This window comes from Vollenhovia emeryi, unplaced genomic scaffold (genome assembly GCF_000949405.1).
Source record: "Vollenhovia emeryi isolate VEMERY1.0 unplaced genomic scaffold, V.emery_V1.0 DF939193.1, whole genome shotgun sequence".
Taxonomy (NCBI): Eukaryota; Metazoa; Arthropoda; class Insecta; order Hymenoptera; family Formicidae; genus Vollenhovia; species Vollenhovia emeryi.
Genome location: NW_011967173.1, coordinates 1,079,648 through 1,086,829, shown reverse-complemented (window position 1 = coordinate 1,086,829; position 7,182 = coordinate 1,079,648).

Sequence of the window (7,182 nt, the reverse complement as noted above, 5' to 3'; positions counted from 1 at the left end):
TGCTTCGAATGACGTTTGAGTTTCCGTAAAAACTTTGCAACGTATTTAGGTATCTAATAGTTGTATTGACCTTGTGTGTAATAAATTTACTAAATATTAAGATATTAAAAAATCTAGAAAATAATAATATAATACTCTAGGTTTATATATTGAAAGTGGAATTACTATATTTATTATATTTATTATTTATATTCAGTTTAAGAAAGAGAGACAGAGAGTGATAATTTTATTTGGCCTATCTAAAATTATATTATTAAATATACAGGGTGTCAGACTCGTTTGTAGCCAAACTAAAAATTACGGTAGATTGGGTTAAACTGAGAAGAGAAGTCATGTATCGTTGTGCAAAATTAGCAATAGTAATCGCGTAATTGATAAAAACGTCTGGCCGAATGAGCGCACAAGCAGCGGAAGGCCGGACCTGGCAGGCATGCAAAATGGTTTATTTGTTTATATCTCCTAGGGCGCGGTAGCGAGAGGTGGAGTCACGTCGTTCGTCACTCGATGCGTGAAATTGCAACATGTTTGTGCAATTTAGTGAATCAGATCGTATTCGTATATACATAAACTACTCGAAGCGTTAGCTTTACTCTTGTTCGTTTTCTTTTACAAACGGTAAAAACATTTTTTACAAACAGTGTTGTCATTTGTCTCATTTGTACCGTACTTATCAGAAATAAGTGACTTTGTACTACTAGGGACCAAGAAATTTATTGCATGTTAACTATCACCATATAATGTTATCTACGCATCGATGATATCTAAGTTTCCGCACTGATAGAAAAAAATGGTTGCAGTTACCACAATCTCACTATAATTTATAATTATTTCAGGAGCCAACCACAATTTTATAGTTCTTCCAACTACGTAAGTTATTTTTGAACTAACGATGTATTATAGTTCTCATAGATGCAATATAATTTATCTTCTTTTTCACTATTTACCTTATGATATCTCGATAACTGTTTGCCGGAGGAAAAGTACAAGGACTTTTTTTACTTGATTCGGTCTCAGGAATATGCTGTTGCAATAGTGCTTCAATTATTGCTTGTGTATTGTAATACACAAAATTTACATACTACTACCAATTTTATTAATTCGAATTTAGAGTATAAACTGTATGTTTGTTTTCTGTTTCTGTACTGGTGAACTAGTAAGTACAGTAAGCTAGAATAAGAAAAATATACTTGTCTTACTCTAATTTATTGCACTAGTTCACCAGTGTAGCAACAGGAAAACAAGCCTTATGAAAATTCTAATGTTGGCTTCTAGAAGTGAGAAAACGCACACCTGCCATGTTGAGATCGTTTTACGCCAAAACGCCGAAAAGGGCGTAAAACAGGATATGATATATGTATAATCGTGGTCAGCCCTATTGTAGATAAACGCGTCACCGAGAAATGAAACAGTAAATATTTTTCGAGAATTTGTTTATAACATACATACAAAAAACTATGCAGTAGAATGCAGAATTCGTAGTTCTCCGAACACTAATAAATCAACCTTCAGTTACTGTTGTTTGCAATTGAAAAAGAAATGAACAAAAAAGAATGTAGGAGACATATCGTAATTGCTTTGTTGTCACACAGTAATACATATGATATTATAACTATACGAATTACATGTATAATTATCATTTCAACTTCAGCAGCTCTAGTCTTTCTCAGAACGCGCGAATTAGTGTAATTAAAAAAAAACGTTTTCCAGTAGATATCTGTCATACTTTTCGAACCATCTAATGTGCCACAAAATAGGTACTATTTATGGACGTAAAAACTCAATAATCGGAGATTCCCATATAAGTTAAAGACGATTTAATTGACATTACGACATCACGATAATAATAGCTGGACATAATATTGACAATTGACAACGTGTCGTTTTGCGTGTCGCTCCGCTGAGAACTGTCGTGTCTTGCGAAGAAATACGTTCGTTTAAAGAGCACGTAAATCATACTCGCGTGCATGCACAATATATATAACAGACGACCTATTGTTAAACTATAAAAAATATCTGTGAAAAACATCTATAATGAACGACTCAGAGTATAGGATTATATAAGTAAAGATTTATCCTCGCGTCAGTCCCCCTAAATTTCTACGTGCAAGGACGAATTCTTCGACGTCCGATTGTTTTTTTCCAACTAATCCGCAGACGGCGACTATAAATACATCGCTGTGTTAATTTCCGTATTTGTTATATGTGTGTGCATACACACTGAAGCGAACGTGTGTTCTTATGCGAAGGAAAACGTCCCAGGGAGAAATAACTTCGTCGATCGATGTCGAAACGATGTCGAATTGATATCAAATTTGATAATGTCGATGTCGATTCGACATCATTTCGATGAATCATTTCTCACCGGAGTATGAATTAACATAGATCATCCGATATTTATTCGTCACGCGTCTTCGTAATCGCTCACTGTCTCACATCTGTCTGGTACACGCATAAGAAATTTCCACGCTGGACATGTATGATGCGCGATGTATCGTTAAAATTATGTTATCGTCATTGCGTCGCAATTTTTCACGAATCCGGTGTGATGACGGCATCGGAATCAAATATCTCTTATCCTTATCTAATTGGCCAGGCTCCGTTTTCTTCAAGACAAAGTCACGCGCAGTTCGAGAGGAGTCACACGCCGACAAACAAATCTTTAAACGCACCACATTCGAATGTGTATTTTCTTCTTTGCAGACATTGATCTTACCGTAATCAGATTACTCGGAAATTTAATTAATCTGCTTCATTCAAATTGTTGAAGAATCATTAATCATTATAGCCTCCATTGCTGTTTTATAAAACACATATCTTTTATCTACATTATTGTATATCTATTACACTTTTTATACCTTTTTTAAGATCGCATACTCCGTTTGCAGCTCTTTTATTTAACTTTCAGCTGCCAGTTGTTTCATTCGGAATACTGTTACGAACTCGTTTGCGTTTTTCTCTGTTTGTGTAGACATGACATACAAATTCAATTAACACGTAAAAGAAATATTGTGTTGTAGGCTGATGCAATCGAATAATTGATATGCAAGATGTACCTGAATAAATGATGTTTACACGACCATTATTTTTAATAGCTTATACGATAAATATGTAAGTGGACGTGTATATAAAATCGCCCACTGTGCGAAGCGTTAGCCTGCATTTAAATCTATTTCTGCAATAATGAATACTTTTTTTCGACGTATGCGTACAGATAAACATACAGATATAAATAGGACTGCAGACGTGAATGGAACATAAGCAAGATTGACTGAATGAGGTAAACAGATCTATTAGTACATTAATTAAAGTGTCGCATAAACTCGCATGCTCTCCATCCAAAAATATCCACTAGAACTTGTATTAAATTATTTACTTGTTCTCTGGGCTTTCCCATTAATGTCGCGTAAGAATAAAATGAAAAGTGCTTTCATATAAAATTTAATACGAATCGGTGAAGTACGGTGGATCTCATTATCTGATTTTATTTTTAGCTAATCTCTAATATATCGCACATATCTTTCATTGAGCACTTTCCTGTGCCGAGCGAAAATGTTAAACATTTAAACAGATATCAAATCAACAATCTCTTGAAAGTAAAATTTTCATTATCAGCTATCACTCTTCAATAAAATACTTTATAATATAACTGAATTATATCGAGTTATCATGCGTAGTACGTCTGTTAACATTATTACTTTAATATTAATTATATCTATAGAATTACAAAATTATTTTTAAAATAGAATTACAAATATTGTACGTTTTTTAAATACATTTTTATGAGTTTTACTTTTTAAATTTGGCAGCATTGGTCGACGGTAACCGACACGGCAGTTAACGAATCCGAAAAAATTTATGAAAATTTATCTACTTTCTCAAGGAAAGAAATGTGAAGATCGGCACTTCTTTGGATTTTCGAACTGTAATATCTCAAAGAGATCATCCTGAGCCGTGCGATCGACATATGAAACGCATAATGATCCATTTTCTGTTTAGATTTACCATAATTTTTCAATCGCTTTAACTTTCAACGATTACAGGTATCACTTCTTTCGTATGTGATCACGTATCCTGCAAAGGAAAGAAAATCGATGCTACTGGAAAATGCAATTCTCGTACACACAAAGTTCCATCGTCTACTCGTAGTATATCTCTTTGTCCGCGCAGATATCTGACATATTAATTACATATGATTCCTGATAGGAAAATGTTTCAAATATTGTGTAATAATTGCATCTTCCAGGAGGAGGAAATTTCATAATGATTGCATTAAAGTGATTCGCCAAAACGCAGCAGTTTTTGTAGGAATATTTCTAAATAGTATTTGCCCAGAAATTGATAATCTCAATTTAGGGAATAAATCATGCACAATTATTTCGACATTTAGAAGAAAAATTCCCCAGCAACACAGTTACGTGTAAAAAAAAGAAAGATTTAAGGTGGAACGTGTTTGCCGCTGGGCCTGCTTTTATCTCGTCTCGCGTGAATTTTACTTCCAAATATGAGACGCCTCGTAACGGCACCTCGAGGTAACACGACAGCAATTTAATTGTGCAAATATTCTGCCAAGGTAATTCGCCAAAACGTTTTGCTGACATACTATTTAGAAGTACATTGTGCAAATATTTATCAATATTTGATAAAAGGTCTCCATTTCTGCATATGTTGTTCGAAATATGTATGCTTAATTCCAGCATTCCAAGTTGCAGCCAGATTCCGTCACAATATTTTCCTACCGGGAACGTTATTCCAAAATGTAACTCGAGATTTCTTTCAAAAAGTGACTTTGACGCGAGTAGCTGTTCGACGCATTCGCGATCTCTATCTGACGCTACATTTGCATGTATGCTTTTCTTCTTCCTTACTCTTTTTGGCACGTGGAAAGGAATGCGCAGTAGAAACGTTCTGTTATTCTCATTGTGTCTATTGGTCGAGAGTTGACGACAAAGCCGTTTTTATGAATGAAAACAAGGTATAAAGCAATAATAACCGCGACACGTGGCTTCGCTCTCATGAAGATGACTAATCGGATTCTGTTGCAAACAGAATCACGCGTGAAAGATCATCAGAATCCGCGATTTACTTCGCATGTCTGCATGGACACGGGTATAATGGATGAAGAGCAATGGTAATCTTTAAGATATATTCAAATGGACTTAATATTTGTCTGAAACATTTATGAATGTAATCTTCGCGTTAATGAACTATTCCACATTATTCTTTCCCAAAACTTGTCGCGACAGTTAAACTTTTAAATTTTAAAATATATTTTTATACATAATTTTCTCTGACAATATCAATTTAGAGACAACATGAGAAATTACATTAAAGAAACTAATAAAATTAATTTTAAAATACGTTACCCTAATTGGTCTCATATTTCTCGTAATGATAGAATAGATTTAAAAAAACATCTAGAGATGTTCAAAACATTGTATTCTAATTCTTCCAAATTATGCTAATTTCTATCAAATTTAATTCATTCGAAAGAATTTGTTTCGTGCTTGCTTTTATTTAATTACGGCTGAGTTAAAATTTATTAGGGATGTTAAAATACCAAGAAATCCGCCACGATTGCCCAAGTATTGCGGTATCTGTGATATTTAATTCGAAACAGAAAATATGACATGCATAAGACCTTGAGCTTGACGCGGGCATCTGATCCTCTTTCGTTCTAGTTCGTTAAGTTTCGCTTGGACCTGCTTGTGAAAAGATCTAATACACTTACAGCCCGGGAGCACGGAACAGCATCGTAAATAATGGACACATGGGATACCAACGAGGCGATCCGGGACCGTCGACACGTGCACGACTTCGACTTCGCTCGGTCATCGTGATTTATATTACATTATTATCCATATAATAATTTTATTGGCCTATAAATATGTATATCCGACGTGAGTTAATCGTCCGTTCAACGCCGTTAAAATGCGAGCGTGTGGGCTATTGTCATCCGTCTCTGCGAGTATCTCGCCGATCAAAGTGATATCACCGAAGATATTGTGTAACTCTGGCCCATTCAACGAAATTGTTTTAAGAGATTTAATAAGAAGATTGCGCGCGATATATTGCCAACAATCACACGTATCTATTGTGCAACCTGGCGCTAAATTGGTATAAAATATGTAGATAAATTGCTTGTATTAATTATTAAATATACATATTTAACTGCAATTGCTGTCCTCCTCTTATTAACAGATTTATTGTGATACTCTGTAAGCAGATCTCGCGCTATCTTGCATTCGTTATTCGTCGTTACCGTCGCATTTAACATCGGACACATCATAACGAGCGAAATTCCCAAAGGATCCTCTCCTTTCCGTATCACCGGATTCGTCAGTTTAAAAGCAAGTGCATTCGGTATAGAGACATTGGACAACGTCCAGATGACCTCTGAATGCGACGAGAAAGTCCCAAGAATGTAATTGAATTTATTTGCCATCGCCGCCGAGCGAAAAGTGGGGAATGCGTGGACCCAAGGGTCAGAACTCCGACACGTGTGCGACCTTCGTGATAACCTTGAATAATGTGCGACCAGCCGTTCCGCAACACGAGGATCGGCAAATTCCGTCAGTCCCATCGATTTATTATTTCTTTTCTGATCTTTCTACTGAATAAGATAAATCACTTTCGACTAGGAATCTGTGACTGAGACGTATTTTCGATCCAATTGCATTAGCGTGTATTAAGGACGTGAACGCTTCGAGCGACCCTATGTCCGAAACGTTTGTATGACTTTTTATTTTTAAGAATAAATTTAAGGGTAAATTAAGGATTAATATTTGCCTGTTCATGTGATCACGAAGAGCTAGCATAAGGTATCAATAACGGCAATGGATATTTGTCCGACGATTTATTCGTCAGATCTGTAATCAAGTCCATTTCACCAAACCGAGATATTAGTACCCTGAAGTGCACAGAAAGAGAATTATGTTATCGTAAGAATAATATACAAGAAAATAAACCTATTAAAGTTTCAAATTGTTAAATAGAAATAGACAGTCTATATGACCAGCGTACACTACTGTTATCAAATATAACATGTAAAAATGTCACTACGGATAATTAATAATTAGAATTAACGCATTTTAGAAAAGAGTATCAAATTTATGAAGGACATCACCCTTTTCCTTTTAGATCATGTATAATTGTTTCATTAAAAACGCAGCTAAACCGATTGCC